The 19,324-nt window shown below is 41.7% G+C and overlaps 1 protein-coding gene across 7 annotated transcripts in view; it reads left to right on the top strand.

The window, feature by feature from the left end:
* Window positions 1-19,324, top strand: part of HLCS (holocarboxylase synthetase) — a 344,996-nt gene that overhangs the window by 183,175 nt on the left and 142,497 nt on the right. The gene's annotated exons all lie outside the window — the stretch shown is intronic.

The following is a 19,324-nucleotide window of genomic DNA, read 5'->3' as shown; positions in this document are numbered from 1 at the left end:
GGCTCTTGTGGGAATCACACATGTAGATGTGTGGAAAAGGACTTGTAGACCAGTGTTAGCTGTTCTGCTGCTGCTGATCGAAGCAGTGGGATCGTATTAGCATTCCGGTTTGTTGTTGTTAGTTGCTGTGGAGTCAGGCCCTGACTCACAACGACCCCACGCACAACTGAAGCACTGGTGTGTCCTGCGCTATCCCCGTGATCCATTGCGAGTTGGACCATTGTGATCCATAGGGTTTTCATTGGCTGATTTTCAGCAGTAGGTCACTGGGCCTGTCTCCCTAGTCCACCTTAGTCGGGAAGCTCCGCCGGAACCTGTTCAGCATCATAGTAACACACGTGCTTCCACTGACAGACAGGTGGTGGCTGTGCCTGAGGTGCATCGGGCAGGAATCAAACCTGGGTCAGCCACACAGATGGTGAGAATTCCACCACTGAACCACCGATGCCCCCATAGCATTCAGGGTAGCGTGTGGTAAATCATTAGATTTTCCTGAGCACCTTTAATGGGAGGGAATGGTAAAAACTTCTGATTAGAAGTAAGATGCCTTGCTTTGCTTCCTCCCTCTCCCAGTGTGCTTCAGTACCTTTATATGTTCTGCTGGTTTACATTTCATTGTTCCATCCTTAATTTCAGACCAAAATTCTTACTGGGAAAGGGATAGCATTAGTATTCACAGCTGAAGTCTGAGGACTGAGCTGGGAGACCCATCAAGGCCCACATAACTTTTCTACAGCCTGCATCACCATAGCCATTGCTACAGTATCACCCCAAACACGGTTCCTCCGTGGCTTTCCAGGGAAAATGATCGGTGAGTTGAGGAATCTATCAGGTGGCTAAGTTTGCTTTTTTTTTTTTTTTAATTTACTCTTTTGTTTTTGGGGGGGGGACGGTTTTCCTAGGAATTTTTCTTTTATTCGTTGTGTTTTGTTTTCCAAATGTTGTACAATAGACACAAACCACTTTTTTTTTACTAATAATTTTTTTTAGATAATTATGGAATTACAGGAGAATTGCAAAAATAGTATAGATTATAGCCTTTCACCCAGCTACCTTTTATATTAACATACAACCATAGTACATTTGTCAAAACCAAGAAATTAACTTCAGTACAATTATTGTATTGGGGTCCCCAAGACCACCACCAAGTTCAGTGATTTGTTGGGAGGGCTCTCAGGACTCAGCATATATTCATCTCACTGCTTTGATTTACTACAGTGAAAGGATGAGCAGCAAAATCAGCATGGGGCAAAGACTGAAGGAAACCAGGCACAAGCTTCCCAGAGTCCTCTCCCACACTTAATTCCTCCAGCAATGTGTTGTAACAACACTTGTGAAATATTGTCTGTATTGAGCTCATTACAGACTCAGTGTCCAAGTTTTTTGGGGGGACTGGTCATGTACACACCCTCTGCTTAGCATGTACGAAAATTCCAGACTCCCAGAAGGAAAACAGGTGTTCAGCACAAACCACATTGTTTGTACAAACAGTCTTCTTATTGTTGTTAGTTGTCACAATGCTGACTCATGGCGACCCCATGTACAAGGGGATTGAACCTTTGTGATCCATAGGAGTTTCACTGATTAATTGCCAGTAAACCACCCTTATCAGTTAGGGAACGGTGAGAATATTCCCAAGTACCAAGTTCCCAAAAGCCAACCGAGGGTCAGCTTTGCAAGCAGGCCTTCTCTTGATTCTTTTCTATACCACTATTAACCAAAGTGCAGGACTTTGGAAACCCTGGTGGAATACTGGTTAAGAGCTATGGTTGCTAAACAAAAGGTCAGCAGTTTGGTGTTTACCAGTTTTCCCACTATTCTTTTTTTGTTCTAGATCCAACCCAGGATATCCCATTCCATTTATTTCTCTTGTCTCCACAGTCTCTTTGAAACTGTGATATTTCTTCGGTCTTCCCTTGCCTTTCACAACCTTGGCATTTTTGGTCAGGTATTTTGTAGAATGCCCCTCATTTGAGTTTGTCAGATGTTTTCTCCTGATTAGGTTGAGGTTACGCACTTTGGGGATGGACACCATGAGATGATGGGTCCTTCTCAGTGCATCATATGATGTCTGTCTGGCTTACTACTGGTGATGTTGACCTTGATCACTAGGCTAAGGTGATGTCTGCCAGGATTCTCCACTATAAACTTACTGTTTTCCCCTTTATAACTACTAAATATTGGGGGGAGGGGGCATACTTTGAGACCGTAAGTGACTTTTGAGCATGGAAAATCTCAAATATAGACAGAATATTATAATCAACCCTCATGTAGTTACGACTCAGCAGCGACAGTTATTTGCACATGGCTAATCTTGTTTTACTGGTACTCTCACTGTCTTTCCAAACTCATCTTATAGTATTTTCAAGCAAGTCCCAAGCAAGATGATCTTTTTGGATTCCAGGAAGGAACTGGAGGCTGATTCCACTCCTTTCATCCTGAATTTTCACGATTGTGTATTCTCGTTGCCAGCTCCTTGATAGCACAGCAGCATCTGCTCTTCTGAAATTAGCAGCAGGAGTCAGTGGCTTGCTAATTCCTTGGACAAATACTCAAGGGCATGGGCTCTGAGGTTGGACTGCCCAGGGTTGACGCTTGAATTCAAGCAGGAATGAGGGGTTACTTATCTTCTCTGTGCTTGAGTTTTCTCAATTGTAAATTAGAGAAAGTTACAGACCCAAATTTACTGCTGTTGTGTGGGTTAAATGAGCTATGTGAAGTTCCTAGAGCAATGGCTGGCCCGCTGTCGATGCTGAGTTTGTTCTGTACAAGGCATTGTGGAGAAGAAATTCAGTCTGTACCTCATGTTAAGATTACAACCAGTATTTAAGATTGTTTTTTAAGTGCCTGACTGTACGTATGTACATCTTTATCCCCTCATGTAAGCAGAGATAATGTTGCTTTGGTGGAAAGTAATTGATCAGAGTGGGGAGGCTGGGTGTGACCTTCGTGGCCTTGAAGGAAGAGATCTCTTCTTGGCCATCTTGTCCTCCCAACAGAATAAGCCTTCCTTTCTCTACTGTAGCAGGGACAGAATAATACCAACTGCCTTAAAGACAGGTGGTAACCACATGGAGATAGCCCATTTCCCGAGGAGGATGGCGAAAATATAAAAAAGACAATGACAAGTGTTGACAAGGATGTGGAGAAATTGCTGGTGGAAAGGTAAAACTGTAAAGCCACTTTAGAAAGCAGTCTGGCAGTTCTTCAAAAGGTTAAACACAGAGTTACCATATGACCCATTCTCACAAACACTTGTGCACAAATGTTCATAATAGCATTACTTACAACAGCCAAAAAGAGGAAAAAACCCAAATGTCCATCAACTGATGAATAGATAAACTGTGGCACATCTATTCAATGGAATATTACTCAGTCATGAAAATGAATGATGTACTGATACACGCTATAACATGAGTGAATGTTGAAAACATTCTGTTAAGTGAAAGAAGCTACACACAAAAGGTCACATATTGTATAATCCCATTTCTGTGAAATGTCCACAGTAGGCAAAGCTATATGCACTCGACCACTAGCTGAGAGGTTGGCAGTTCAAATCCACACAGAGGAGACTTAGACCGGCCTGGTGATCTGCTTCTGAAAGATAACAGCCTTGGAAACCCTGTGGAGCACAGTTCTACTCTGGACACATGGGATTGCTAACAACATAGAGACAGAAAGTAGATTAGTGGTTGCCAGGGGCTGGGGACAGGGGGGCACGGGGAGCGACTGCTAACGGGCCTGGAGTTTTCTTTTTGGGGTGATGAAATACCCTGAAATTAGATCATGGTGATGGTTGCATAACTTTGTGAATATATGAAAACCATTGAATTGTATACTTTAAAAAGGTGAATTTTATGGTGTATGAATTATGTCAATAAAGCTGTTATTAAAAAAAGATAGACGGTATAGAAATTCAGAGACTTATGTCAGAAGTGATGTAACAGGTAGGTACTCTTTAAAAATAAAATTTAATAAACATCTCTTGATGAGTATTTCCATATCTGGAACCAGTAGCTTGACAAACCACATAGAATAATGACTCTGAGGTAGATCATCTGGGCAAAGTGCATAGAGGGCTTTGGGTAGGGGAAGGAAGGGGACGGGCATGGAGATTGCCCGGTCCAGGATTTCCTTGAAGTCACCTTCTTCATTTGGGCTGTGGAGACACAGCCTGTGTTACAAGGTAGATTACATGTGCCTGTAACAACAGGACATTTCATTCTCCTTGATCATATCCTGCCTCCGAGCCTCTAGCATAGAACCTAGTCAGCATTCCATAAATGTCTGTTGAAATAAAATGAAGTAATTTTTCTGTCAACATCTCCACCGTTGGGAGAAGTGAAAAATTGAGAAAATGAATAGAATGTGTTTAACTTATTTTCACACTCATTTTATTGAAGCGCTCTGTAAAAATAAACCCAGGTGGACGGTAATTGATTGAGTGATAATTTCTAAGTAGCAAAGTGCTAAAGTAGATAAGTGCCCCCTACTGTGGGGAAATTGCCTGGCCGGAATCTGAACCGCCGAGGTGTTTATTTTAACACTGGGAAACATTTATTACTCCAAACTTGTTTCTGTCCGTACACAGCATCTACCCCACCAGATGTGCCACGTCCTAACAAGGTGGGATTTAGGAAATGCAGCCAGCCCAGCGTCAGGTGAATTTCTGAGAGGAACAATTTCCCCTTTATTTAGTGCCGATTTCTTCAGGCTCGTTTCCTTTCTAAATAAAGCTCAAGTTAGAATTTGGCTTAGTTTGACTTACCAAAAATGAGTAAGATGAACCTTACAGAGTATTTCTCTCAATTGAAAATAGTTTAAAATTAAAATTTAAATGTCTCTAAATAAAACTTGGCCTTGGGTCTTATTAACAATGAAACATCAGCCTCTCTCCCTGCGCTCCCATCTGATGGGTCTCTCCCCACTTCATTAGTTCAAGGTTTTATCTTAGGTGGACAGTTTGGGGAAGGAGCATGTCTTCCTGGAAGGACGTGGCCTCCCACAAGGGCGTGGTTTCAGAACCTACCCAACCTGGCTTGAGTCCTCCTCCACCATTTGCTAGCTAGGTAACTTTCACTAGGGTATCTAACCTCTGCTTTATTTCCTCAGTTGAAAAAACAGGTGTAATGCCTATGCAGAGAGGATAGGAAACCCTGGTGGTGTAGTGGCTAAGAGCTAAGGCCTAACCAAACAGTTGGCAGTTCAGTTTCACCAGGCAGTCCTTGGAAACCTTATGGGACAGCTTTACTCTGTCCTATAGGGTCACCATGAGTTGGAATTGACTTGACGGCAGTGGGTTCAGGAGGATAAGAATGAAATCAAATGCCGTATTTGATAGCACCAGGGACAGTGTACCAGTACCAGTTGTTGTCAGGTAGACTCCAACTCATGGTGATCCCATGTGTGTCAGAGTAGAACCGTGCTCCGTAGAGTTTTCAGTTGCTGATTTTTCAGAAATAGATTGCCAGGCCTTTCTTCTGAGGTGCCTGTGGGTGACTCAAACCTCCAACCTTTCAGTTAACACCTAAGCGCATTGACCATTTGCACCAGCCAGGGACAGAGTAGGTGCTCAATAAGCATGTTCCCCACTGCGTACTATATGGACCTATGTGTGCACACATACAAGAATGCCCAAGCATTCTTGCCCTGCTGATGCGGAGCCTGGGTGGCTCAGTGATTAAATGCTTGGCTGCTAACTGACAGGTCAGCTGTTCAAACCCACCAGGCACTCCTTGGGAGAAAAGACCTGGTGATCTGCTCTTGTAAAGATTGTAGCCTAGGAACCCTATGGGCAGTTCTACGTGTCATGCAGGGTCACTCTGAGTTGGAGTCAACTTGACGGCACAACAATACCACCTCCACCATATAGCAGGCTGTCGAGGAATATTGGCTGAGTAAATGTGCAAGGAACAGTTCTTGGATTGGAGTCAGGCACAGCTTGGTCCTCAGACAGCCACTAGCCTCCATGATGTGATGGAGAATTTCTGGAACATCTTCCCCACCTCTGTGTGCCTGAACACCAGCATTAGAACACCATTGCTGCTGGAACCTTCCACACAAACATGTCTGGGAAAGGGTGGTTCATTCTTTGTTCAAAATCCTTATAATTTCAGTTTAAACTGTATTTAAAAGGTTGAGGGATGGCCTTTGATTTGTAGCTGGATGCTCTTCAGACACAAGATAAGCTGTATTCAAGGCAGTTTGTAAACCGTGGAGGTGGTCAGGCTGTTACAAGGGGAAATGACAGCACCGTGCCACCTGCCTCTCCAGCTGCAGGTTTGAGATAAAGTTTTCAGGTTAAAAAAATTAAACTCAATCTTTCTGCTTCTGCAAAGTCCAGTCCACTTAAGCCAAAGAACAAGACTGCCATTGTTGCCTCCTCCCCTCCCCACCTTGTGTGGACCACGTGGGTGTGTCTGGAGGGTAGGCAGTGGGCGAGCTGTGTGTGCCCAGCTAGACCCAGAACCGTGGACCCTTCAGCTCAGAAACCATTTGTGGAAAGTCAGGGAGTTTCAGGAGCCCGTTGATGAGATGTAGGAAAACCAAGGCAGATAAGGGAGAATGTGAGAGCAAAAGACAATAAAGATTAAGCCAAATAACAGGTGGTTTGGGACTTTGGAAGGTCCCTGGGTGGCGCAAAATGGTTAGCTCTCAGCTACTAACCTAAAGGTTGGTGATTTGAGCCCACCCAGCTGTGCCATGGAATAAAGCCTTGGCGATCTGCTTTGGTAAAGATTAAAAGTCAAGAAAACCCTATGGAGCACAGTTCTACTCTGTAACACACGGGGTGACTATGAGTCAGAATTGACTTGACAGCAGCCGGTTTGGTTCCGGACTTTGGAAAAGCTGCACTTTGTAGACCACAGAGCTTAAAGGACGTGCCCAGCAGACCATGGCCTGCTGCTAGTACCCTAGATAGGTGGGGAGAGTGATACAAGAGCAGATTCATTCTGGAAATGGGAACACTCAGACCTTTGATGTGCTGTGCATGTGCTGGTCCCTTGGTCTGCAGGCTCCTGCCCCAAATGTCTGCATGAACTGCTCCAGGTCCCGTCTCTGCTAAGATGTCCCCGTGGCAGGGCAGGTTCCCGACCATCCATCCAGGTACCCCCAGCTGCTTTCCACATGGCCTCCTCAGCCCTCCGCATACTGTGCCGTTTGTTATCTGTTTCCCTCTCTAGAATTTAAACCTCATAGCGTGAATCTTGACTCACTGCTGTATCCCAGAGCCTGGAAGAGGCAGAGGCTCAGTAAATATTTGTGGAGTGAGTAGATGCATTTTAAAAACACGTTTAATGCTGTTTGATTCTCTCCCCCCAGTCCTGTTTCATCTTTCTGTCTGAATTTTGACAATTGTGGTACCTTTTAGAAACAAGGTTTGCTAGTTAGGGATAGAGCCCTAGCTTTATATTTTAAGTAATGATTAGCTAGTACCTGCTTTGGGAATTATCTGTCTTTTGAAGATATATCAAAATAGATTCCAGATGGATGAAAGAATTAAATATAGAAACATGTAAAAGGAGGAAAAAAGAGAATATTTAGTCATGCTCTTGATGAACTAAGACTTTCATTGTGTTTTAGGTGAAAGTTTATAGCACGCATTAGTTTCTCATTCAGAAATTCATACACAAATTGTTTGGTGACTTTGGTTTCAATCCCCGCAATGTGTCAGCACTCTCCCCCTTTCCATGCCAGATTTCCCGTGTCCGTTTGTCCAGTCTCCCTGACCCTTCTGTCTCCCTTGGCTTTGCTTTTTGGGCAGGTGTTGCCCATTTGGTCTCACATACTTGATTGAACCAAAGAAGAACATTCCTCATGTCTGTTATTGTTTGTTTCATAGACCTGTCTAATCTTTGGCTGAAAGATGGACTTGTAACCTGCTGGACTGTGGAGAATAAATTTCTTTTTGTTAAAACCATTCACTTGTGGTATTTCTGTTATAGCAGCACTAAATGACTAAGACACGTGGTTTTCATGATTTTTGAGGTTCTCTTTGTTGGTGTATAGGAATCCAACTGCTTTTTTTATGTTGATCTTGTATTCTGCTACTCTGCTGAATCTTTCTACTAGTTGCAGTAGTTTTCTTCTGGAATCTTTGGGGTTCTCTATAGTATCATATCATCTATGAATAGGCATAGAAAACCAAAACTAAACCCATTGCCATCGAGTTGATTCTGACTCATAGCGACCCTATAGGACAGAGTAGAACTGCCCCATAGGGTTTCCAAGGATCGGCCGGTGGATTTGAACTGCCGAGCTTTTGGTTAGCAGCTGAGCTCTTAACCACTGAGTCACCAGGGCTCTGTGAATAGGTATAGTGTATTTCTTTCCAATTTGGATGCCCTTTGTTTCTTTTTCCGGGCTTATTGCTGTGGCTAGGACTTCCGTCACAATGTTAAATAGAAGTGGTGGTAAAGAATATCTTCACCTTGTTCTCTTTCCCAGGGGTAATACCTTCAGCCCCTCTCCATTGAACGTGATGTTGGCTGTTGGTTTTGTACAGATTCCCTTATTATGTAGAGGATTTCCCTTCTATTCCTATTTTATGAGAGTTTTTATCAGTAATGGGTGTTGGACTTTGTCAAATACCTTTCTCCGTTGATTGAGATGATTACACGATTCTTTTCTTTTGTTCTGCTTGTGTGGTGTATCGAGTTGATTGACTTTATAACGCTGAACCATCCTTGCGTAACTGGTATGAATCCCACTAGGTCATGGTGTATTATATTTTTGATATGATGCTGAATTCTCTTGGCTAGAATTTTCTTGAGAATTTTTGCATCTATATTGACAAAAGATATTGGTCTGTAATTTTCTTTTTTGGTGGGGGGCATCTTTTCCTGGCTTTGGTATCAGGGTTATGCTGGCTTCATAAAATGAATTCGGGAGTATTTCTTTCTTTTCTGTGCTCTGAAGTAGTTCATGAGTAGTACTGTACTGGTATGAGCCCTTCTCTGAATTTTTGGTACAATTTTCCAGTGAAGCCATCCAGGCAAGGGCTTTTTGTTGTTGTTATTAGTTATTTTATTCCCATCAATGTCTTCTGTTGTTATGGGTCTGCTCAGATGTTCTCAGTTTGTGTTAGTTTAGTTAATTTGTCCGTTTCCTCTAGGTTCTCAAATTTGTTGCAGTACAGTTTTTCGTAGTAGTCTGTTATGATCCTTTTTATTTCAGTTGGGTCTGTTGTAATGTCCCCCATCTCATTTGTTATTTGAGTTATTTGTTTCCTCTCCTGTTTTTCTTTTGTCAGTTTGGCCAGTGGTTTGTCGATTCTGCTGATCTTTTCAAAGAACCAACTTTTGGTCTTGTTGATTCTTTCTATTGTTTTTCTACTTTCTGTTTCATTTATATCTACTCTAATCTTTATTATTTTCTTCCTTCTGGTGGCTATGGGCTTCTTTTGTTGTTCTCTATTTGTATGAGTTGTAGTGCTAATGTTTTGACTTTGGCCCGTTCTTTTTTGATGTGTTTATTGCTATAAATTGACCTCTGATCACTGCCTTTGTTGTGTCCCAAATGTTTTGGTATAATGTATTTTCATTCTCATTTGATTCTAGGAATTTTTTTATTCTTTCTTTGATTTCTTCTATTACTTGGTTTTTAAACAAAGTGTTATTCAGTGTCCATGTATTTGATTTTTTTTTTTTCTTGCTCTTCCCGTTATTGTTTTGTGGCCCAAAATGTGGTCTCTTGTCGAGAATGTTCCATGTACGTTGGAGAAGAATATATATTTTGCTGCTTTTGGGTGAAGTGTTCTTCATACGTCTGTGAGGTCAAGTTGGTTGATTGTGGCCTTTAGGGTTTCTTTATCTTTGTTGAGTTTCTTTCTAGATGTCTATTTCCCTTTCAGTGCAGTTAGGGTTTGTTTTAAGTATTTTGGAGTCCTGTTGTTGGGTGCATAGCTATTTATTAAGGTTATGTCTTCATGATGGACTGTCCCTTTAATCATTGTATAATGTCCTTCCTTGTCTTTTATGATGGATTTTGCCTTAAAGTCTATTTTATCTGAGATTAATATTGCTACTCCTGCTCTTTTTTGGTTGCTTGATATATTTTTTCCATGTTTTGATTTTTAATATATTTATACCTTGTGTCTAAGGTGTGTCTCTTGTAGGCAGCGTATTAATGGGTCATTTTTTAAATCTATTCTTCCAGTCTCTGTCTCTTTATGGGTGCATTTAAGCCATTTGCATTCAGTGTGATTATCAAGAAGTATGAGTTTATTGCTGTCATACTGTTGTACTCGTGTGTGTGTGTGCGTGTGTGTGTGTGGTCTTGACATTTTCCATGTTCCTCTTTTCCTGTGCTGAATTCCTTTTGTTTGTGGATTTTTTTTTTTCCATTTCTTTCATTATCACAGATTTTGTGTTTACTCAGTCTTCATGTTTTTTCTTTTTTTACTTTGATGAGTAGGTTTGTTTACTTTCTTTGTGGTTACCTTGAAATTTACTCTTACCTTCCTAAGTTTGAACCAGTCTTTTACTACTTGATATTCCCTTGACTCCTTCTCCATTTAAAAGTTCTATTCTTACACCATTTTTTCCCCCTTTTACTGTTGTCATCATTTACAGATTGATGTCTCTGGTTCCCTGTTTTAAGTCTTTTAGCTTTGTTTTATTATTGAGAGTTTTTTTTTTTTACCTAGATTGGTACCCGGCTGATACCATCCTGCATCCTAGACTGGGGTTGTTTTCTGATGTTGATTCTTTAAAAGAAAGACTCCCTTTAATGTTTCTTGTAAGTTTGGTTTGATTTTTATGAATTCTCTTAATTTCTGTTTATTTGAAAATGTCCTAATATCACCATCATATGTGAGAGAGGGTATATTTTTCTTGGTTGACGGTTTTTTGTTTTTTCAGTGTTTTATATATGTTGTCCTGTTTCCTTCTTGCATAAGTGGTTTCTGTCGAGTAATCAGAGCTTAGTCTTATTGTTTCCCCTTTATAATTGACTTTTCATTTTTCTCAAGCTGCCCTCATTATTCTTTGCATTGGTGTTGGTAAGTGTGATTAAGATATGTCTTGGTGACTTTATTTTGGGATCTGTATGGGGTTCGTTGAGCTTCTTGGATGGTCAGCTTTTCATCTTTCATGATATTTGGGAAGTTTTCTGCCAGCAAATCTTCAGCAATCTTTCTATGTTTTCCATTTTTTCCCCTTTTCTGGAACTCCGATCATATGCAAATTTTTGCTGTTGATTGTTCCCACAGAATTCTTAGGTTTTCTTTGTTTTTGTTAATTCTTTTCTCTGATTTTTTCTCAAAGTGGCATCCATGGGTTTGTCTTTGTTGTCACTGATTCTGTCTCCTGTTGTTTCAAATTTGCTTCAAAAGCTTTCTTTTGAGTTGTCCATTTCTGAAATTTTGTTGTTTATCTTTTGGATTTCTATTGCTGTTTTTGTATTATTTTTAATTATTTATTTTGATGTTTTGTTCTTGTATTATTTTCCTAAATTCTTGTTTTGCTCTGTCTGTGTTTTCCATGATTTTGTCTATTTTTTACTTAGTTTTATATGTGTATTCCTTAATCTCTCTCCTAATCTTTTGGCGAGCCCTAAATATTAGTCTTCTGAATTCCATATCAGGTATTTTCAATGTCTTCTATTGGAAGGTCACCTGATTCTTCATTTTGGTCACTTGCTGGAGCCATGTAGTCCTACTTTTTTTATATGTTTTGATATTGTCTGCTTAATGTCTCTAAGACATTAAGGTATTATTTTATTTACTTATTGATTATATGTTTGTTTCTTCCTGCTTTTTTGTTTTGATATGTCAAAGTGGGAAGGCCAGGCATGGCTTGCTGCTTGCTCGTCTGTAGCTCTCACCACCTTATCTGGCTGGGCAGGGCAGCAGCAGGCAGGGTGAGCCTGCTTCACTCTACACTTGTTTGGTGAGGTGGCTGATGGTGAACTCAGCAGTAACTGCCTGCAGATATTGGTCCATTGGTGTGGGGGCTTTCACAGTCCCCTGCCAAATGGGGCGATTGTTGGATGGGGAGTAGTATGGGCTAGCTTCCCACCATTCAGCAGCTAATTGAGTGTGAGGAGAGGTTGGGTGATGTGGGCCCAGTACGGCGGCAGGCCTCAGCACCATGGGCCCTCTAGCAGCAGGAGTCAGTTGGAAGGGGGGTGGTGGCATACAGGGCTAGGTGGGAGGGAAGAAAAAGAGAAGAGAGAGAAAAAAATGGCATCATGGCGGGAGCTGGTGAGTGGGGATGAGGCAGGCCTGGGACCTGGTGTTAAGGAGGAGAAGGTGGTGAACAGGGCTAGGTGGGAGGGAGAAAGGAAAGAAAGGAAAAGAAAAATGATGGTGTCTTGGTGGGCATGGGATGGACTGGGGCAAGAGCAGACCAGTGACTGTAGTCGCTGTGGTGCAGCAGGGGCTACAGGAAGGGGTAGGTTGCATATGGGGCTAGCTGGGTGGGAGAAAGAAAAGAAAGCAAGAAAAGAAAATTAAAAAAAAAAAATCCATGTGGTGGGAGGGGATGGGGAACCCCGGTAGGTAGGGAGGGGCTCATATTGTGGATTCTGGTGGTGGGGGCTGCCCAGGTGAGGTGGGTTCTTGCTTCCACTCGCCATTAGGGTCGGGGGTGGGAAAGCATGTTTCTGTGGTTATTGGGTGCTCTGTCTCCTGTTGGGAGTTCTGTAAAGTTGCCTCCCTGTATTGCTTGTCCGAGGTCATAGCTGGCTGCGTTTCAAGATGGCCACTCTGTGCTGTGTTAGTTGGCAGGGGACCTTCACTCTCTATCTCTCATCGTTCTCTGTTTTCTGTCAGTTTGTTCGTCCATTCAGTGTTTGATCTAGCTGCTTATTCCTTTGTTTGATGCTCAGGGTTCCAGGATTGATGTTTGTATCTGTTTTACTTAGTTTTTTGAGTTTTTGCAGCAAAGGAGCTGTGTGGTACATCTTTCTGGGGCGCCATGTTGACTCTGTCCTGGAAATAAGACTTCTTACGTTTAACAGCAATGAAAGAATTTTATGGAGACTTTTAATGACTTTAAATACTCAGTGAAATATTTAAAGTATGATGCTAAGTTAAAAAGAAAAAGGCAGGACCCCAAACTAAATGGCAGCCAGCTTAGAACTGGGTTCTTATGGAGAAAACAGGGCCACTCTGCCCTGACTCAGAGGGAGCTAGCATGAAGTAACCAGAACTCGGGTCACTGAGGTACCAACATGGGGGTGGAAGTTCTGAGAAGCCAGGGCTCCCCAGGAAGGTTTAGGGTGAGCAAATTAAGGAGAGTTAATACTGGGGCTCTGGGGTACGTTTATCAAGACCTAGCCTAGACTGAGGAGTCCTTTGTGTGTTGCAAATGATTAATGTGCTCAGCTGCTAAGTGCAAAGGTTGAAGGTTCAAGTGCACCCAGAGGTGCCTCAGAAAAAAGGAAGGCCTAGCGATCTGCTTCCAAAAAATCAGTCATTGAAACCTCTGTGGAGCTTGGTTACTCTGACATATATCGGGTCACCTTGAGTTGAAATTGATTCTATGGTAACTGAACAAAGCCTAGACTAGCCGGTATCATTGGTAACTTTGCTCAAATCCCTCAGACCAAACCTGTTCCTGTCCAGTTGATTCCAGCTCATACCGACCCTATAGGAGAGAGTAGATCCACCCCATAGGGCTTCCAAGGAGCGGCTGGTGGATTTGAACTGCCTACCTTTTGGTTAGCAGCCAAGCCCTTAACCACTCTGCCACCAGGGCTCCAGAATCCCTCAGGTCATCCAAAAATAAAAAAAGAGAGCATGAATGATTGATGAGCTTCTTGGTAACAGGACTAGTGATAAGAGGGGATGGTAAGAAGACGGATTCTCTGTGTGTCTCCCACCTGCTCCTGCCTCCTGCCCTCCCATCTACATCTTTAGGATAGGGTCCAACGGAAAGAAAGGGAAGGAGAAAGAATCTCTTAGTTTGTCTCGTTTGGGAGTATCACTGAAGCACCTAAAATAAAGTAGCCCTGGAACACCTTTCGCCTCAGGTGTGCGATAGCAGTGATGAACAAAGATAAGCAATCCTGAGAACGAGGTTTTAAACAAAGTCCCATATTAGCAAAGACTTTTGAAAACATCATTTGGTATTCAGTCATAAAGAGAAATGGCATTCTGATACATGTTGTGTCATGGTTGAACCTTGAAAAAATTATGCTGAGTGAAGTAAGTCAGACACAAAAGGACAAATATTGTGTGATCCCACTTATATGCAATATCTAGAAAAGGCAAATGTACAGAGACCAAAGTTTGCTAGTGGTTACCAGGGGCTGGAGTCCCTGGGTGGTGCAAGCCGTTAATACGCTCAGCTCCTAACTGAAAGGCTGGAGAGTTGGGTCTGTCCAGAGGCACCTCAGAAGAAGGGCTGGTGATCTGCTTCTAAAAAATCAGCCATTGGAAACCCTGTGGGGCAAAGTTCTGCTCTGACACACATGGCATCCCCATGAGTTGAAATCAACTCAACAGCATCTGGTTTTAGGGGCTGGGGGGAGGAGGGCATAAAGACTTACTGCTCAGGTACAAAGTTTCTGCTTAGGGTGATGAGAAATACTCAGAAATAGAATAGGCAGTAGTGATGGTTGTACAGCATAGTCAGTGTAATTGATATCAGTGAAGTGTACACTTAAAGATGGTTACAGTGGCCAATGTTTAGTTACATATATTTTACCACAATATTTAAAAAGCATCTGTTGGCCGCTTTTCAGTACACACAGTCCTCACTTTGCAGGTTTGCAAGGACAGTGTTCTCATAGGCATGGGTTTCGGTTAACATGGCATCGTGCAAATGAGAACCACCTGTATTAATAAATTAATTAGTTAAGGTAATTAGAGTTTGAAACTACCAGGGAAAATTACATGGGGTGTGTGTGTGTGTGCGTGTGTGTGTGCGGTTTTACATGCTGGTAAGTCTCAGTTCTTCTGCGCAGGTTTTCTGATTTCAAAATATATCAGCCATTTCATGGGCTAGCTCCTACCCACCTCATAACCAGAGGTGAGAGAACATGATCCCTAGATGTGGTTTTCTTTTAACTAGGTGATTATTGGTGGTGGGTGCTATTTGGACATTCACGGGTTTTTTTTTCCCCCCACTTCTATTTTTCTTGTTGTTGCTGTGGGGACTGTATTACATTGCCTGATGATATACTTCCTAGAACAGGTTACATTTTAATACTTTTTTAGTGTGTTAATTGGGCCTGGAGGGTTTCAAAGGACTACTCTTGGTGTGGTATGTGTTATTTATGTCTTTCTGATCCGTAGAATCCAGGGTATTGTAACCTGAAACAGTTTCTACTTGAGAAAGTCTTACCTAAGTTTATGACCATTTGTATTCCTTTAAAAGGAAGCCCTTTCACAGCCTAAATATCAGAAGGGTTCTGTCACTTCAAGGTACTGTTTTCATACTGCAGGGACCCCACCAAGTCGTCCTGGCCTACCTTTTCCCCAGTGATTCTCTTCCGCCTGATAACTCCATTGTCGTTAGTTGCTGTGGGCTCACCTCTGACTCACAGTGACCTTGTGTGTAACAGAATGAAACGTTGCCTGGCCCTGTGCCATTTATGATTGTTGGTGTGTTTGAGTCCAGTGATGACGCTAGAGTAGTGGCTTCCAACCAAATGAAACCCATACTTCCTTTTTTTTTTAAACAGTTTTGGTGAGATATAATCCACGCACCATACAATTCAACCCCTTAAACTTGTGTAGTTAATTCTGTGATAGTTAATTCCACAGTCATATGCCCATCCCTACAATCAATTTTAGAGCATTTTCATCACCCCAAAAAGAAGCCCGTACCTATTAGCAGGCATTGCTCATTCCCCACTATCCCAGCTCCTCAGCCCTAGTCAACCGCTGTCTACTTTCTGTCTCTATAGACTTGCCTGTTCAGGACACTTCATATAAATGGAGCCTTTTATGACTGGCTTCTTTCATTTAGCAAAATGTTTCCAAGGTTTAACCATGTTGTAGCATGTCCGTGCCTCTTTCTATAACAAATCTTTTGCATTGCCGTCTTTAGTCTCTTGAAATTAAATTCATAGATTATAAAACCTATCTCCACACCCAATTAAAAAAAAAAAATTATATCCTAAACATAATAAAACGGAGAAATAAAAAAGTAGTGAAGATAATATGTATTTTAAGCTGTGCTCATATCCACCTGTACAAGGCGTACTGAAGCCATCAGATGCCATACCTGTTTGTAAAGTCACTGTGAGCGAGAAGGCTGGCCATCAGTCACTGAGACCAATAAAGGTGTGTTGCATTAGGCAACTCAGATACCACGAACGGTGTTACTGAAGTTGACTGGATTTTACAAAATGGGAAGCAACTCTTTGGACTTTGTTCGAACTTTACCATCTTCTCTCAATTTACATGGTAATAACATCCTTGGAAATTTTAATGTATAATAACATTGTACAGAAAATATTTTTGTTTAGATGTAAAAATAAAACTATTTTCTGAGTCCAGATAATTATGAACAGGATTTTCATCTAGGTGCATGTCCAGAGGAACCCTAAAAATTGTTTCCATAAGGGGGACGGCCGGGTTGACCAGAGCTGACTTTTGAACATTGTAAGACAGCTTGAGTCCCTGGGCTGTCTGGCCTCTAAATTCTAGTCATTCTGACAAGAAAATAGAATTCTGAAATGACCCCTAGGAAGCAGTTCTTCGGGGACCCACTTGGTAGCCTTCACTTTAATACTCCTATTGCTAAGCACCATCCCCGCCTTGGGCTGCTCAGCCTTCCTCAGGTGGTCTTGCCCTGTGGTCCAGTGATGGTGTGCTAACAGAGCAGTGGCTTTTAACCTTGGGCACCCCGTAGGTAATTCTGAAAGTCTACAAATCCCCTTATGCCTGTTTAACGCCTAACAGTTTTCATCAAAAGTTAAATGCAAAGGATATAATTTTTCACATATTGTAAATATTGACATTCAAAAACAATAAGATCTCCCTCTAAAATCATCCACTGAATCTAGATGACACACCTATTCATTGCCTACCATCATCCATTAACAACTGTATGAAGCTCTTCTTTAATAGTCGAAATTTGGCGTTGTTCTTTTATCTCCTTGAACTTGTGTTTCCATTCCATGTCTCCCATAGAATTTTATACTCATGTAGTACATTTTTTGAGTCCCTGGGTGGTACGAATGGTTAACGAGCTCAGGTGCTAACTGTGAGGTTGGAGGTTCAAGTCTACCCAGAGGTGCCTTTGAGGAAAGGCCTTGCAACCTACTTTTAAAAAATCAGCCACTGAAAATCCTATGGAGCACAGTTCTATTCTGACACACGTGGGGATGCCATGAGTCAGAATCAACTTGATGGCAACTATTTTTTTAAATACATTTTGGTGCTTGAAAGTCTTTTATTAATCACCCTAGTATACTTCCTTGAAACAAAAACATATGTTACTTTTCTGTGAGCATTAGGCTCTAAGAATAAGAAATTCCTCCCTGGGAGGGAGAGTGGGAGAGGGGCATTCATTAATTAGTAGATAAGAACTATTTTAGGTGAAGGGAAAGACAACACACAATACAGGGGAGGTCAGCACAATTGGACTAAACCAAAACCAAAGAAGTTTCCTGAATTAACTGAATCCTTCAAAGGCCAGCATACCAGGGGCAGGGGTCTGGGGACCATGGTATCAGGGGACATCTGAGTCAACTGGCATAATAAAATCTATTAAGAAAACATTCTGCATCCCACTTTGAAGAGTGGCGTCCGGGGTCTTAAACGCTAGCAAGCAGCCATCTAAGATGCATCAGTTGGTCTCAACCCACCTGGATCAAAGGAGAATGAAGAACTCCAAGGACACAAGGTGATTACGAGCCCAAGAGACAGAAAGGGCCACATGAATCAGAGACTACATCATCCTGAGACTAGAAGAACTAGATGGTGCCCTGCTACAACCGATGACTGCCCTGACAGGGAACATAACAGAGAACCCCTGAGGGAGCAGGAGAGCAGTGGGATAAAAACCCCAAATTCTCATAAGACCAGACTTAATGGTCTGACTGAGACTGGAAGGACCCCGGTGGTCATGGCCCCCAGACCTTCTGTGGGCCAAGGACAGGAACCATTCCCAAAGCCAATTCTTCAGACATGGATTGGACTGGACAATGGGTTGGAGAGGGATGCTGGTGAGAATTGAGCTTCTTGGATCAGGTGGACACTTGAGACTATGTTGGCATCTCCTTCCTGGAGGGGAGATGAGAGGGTAGAGAGGGTTAGAAGCTGACGAAATGGACATGAAAAGAGAGTGGAGGGAGAGAGCAGATTGTCTCATTAGGATGAAAGTAATTGGGAGTGTGTAGCAAGGTGTATATGGGTTTTTGTGTGAGAGGCTGACTTGATTTGTAAACTTTCACTTAAAGCACAATAAAAATTATTATAAAAATAAAAAAAGAATAAATTCTTCTGGGTTGAGTTCTTATATAATTATCATTTGTATACATTTTTCGTTATAATTATCATTAATACATATTGTATCAAAAAGAAATACATTATGCATTTTGATAAATGATTGTTGTTGTTTGCCCCTAACTCATGGTGACCCCATGGGTTACAAAGAAGAACTGCTCTATAGGGTTTTTTTGGCTGTACTCCTTACGGAACCAGTTCACCAGGCCTTTCCTCCCGAGAGACGATGGGCGGGTTTGAACCACCATTAAGTCATCAGCCTGTCACAAGCCGCTTCCACCACCCAGGCTCCTAAAATGAGTATTAAACATGACTAACATTTCATTGGAAGTATGCCTCTGCCTGAGAAGGATGAGTCGTTTGGTTTAATTAGTTCATTTGTCTGTGGGTGAATGTGACTTACTGGTAGAATGAAATAGCTCAGTACTAATTCTCTTTCTCCTTGTTATATATGTAAGCACTGAGAAACTGTCCACATAGAAAAGTTCGCGTAAGAAAGTAGATAAGGAATGAAAGCTGTTGATTTTTATAGCATGTCTCGGTGTCTTGCGATGTTTTCAAGTTATAGGCACAAAATTACGTTGATGTCTCATCCATAATTATTTTCACTGCTCTCTCAGTTAACAACTCAATTAGGCCCTCCTTCAATTGTGTTGAAAAGAAAGAATTGGAAACGCCCTTATTTATGAAAGGATTTGTTACTGGTCGTTAGAGCCATTTACTTTATCAATATCTTAAGGATATCCAAGAGACTTTACTATAGCATATCAAACTGCTGTAATTATGCCTGATAAAGTTTTATTTAGAGATACCTAGTTTGCATTTAAAAATGAGTGAGAAAATTGAAACAGTTAATTCTAATACATTCTCACCCATACAATGTCCTTTTAAAATAAAATGCTTTTGTTTTATCCCAAA

The sequence above is a fragment of the Elephas maximus genome, chromosome 2 (genome assembly GCF_024166365.1).
Source record: "Elephas maximus indicus isolate mEleMax1 chromosome 2, mEleMax1 primary haplotype, whole genome shotgun sequence".
NCBI classification, from domain to species: Eukaryota; Metazoa; Chordata; class Mammalia; order Proboscidea; family Elephantidae; genus Elephas; species Elephas maximus.
Note: the sequence above shows the minus strand (reverse complement) of the source record. Positions and strands in the feature narration are given on the sequence as shown.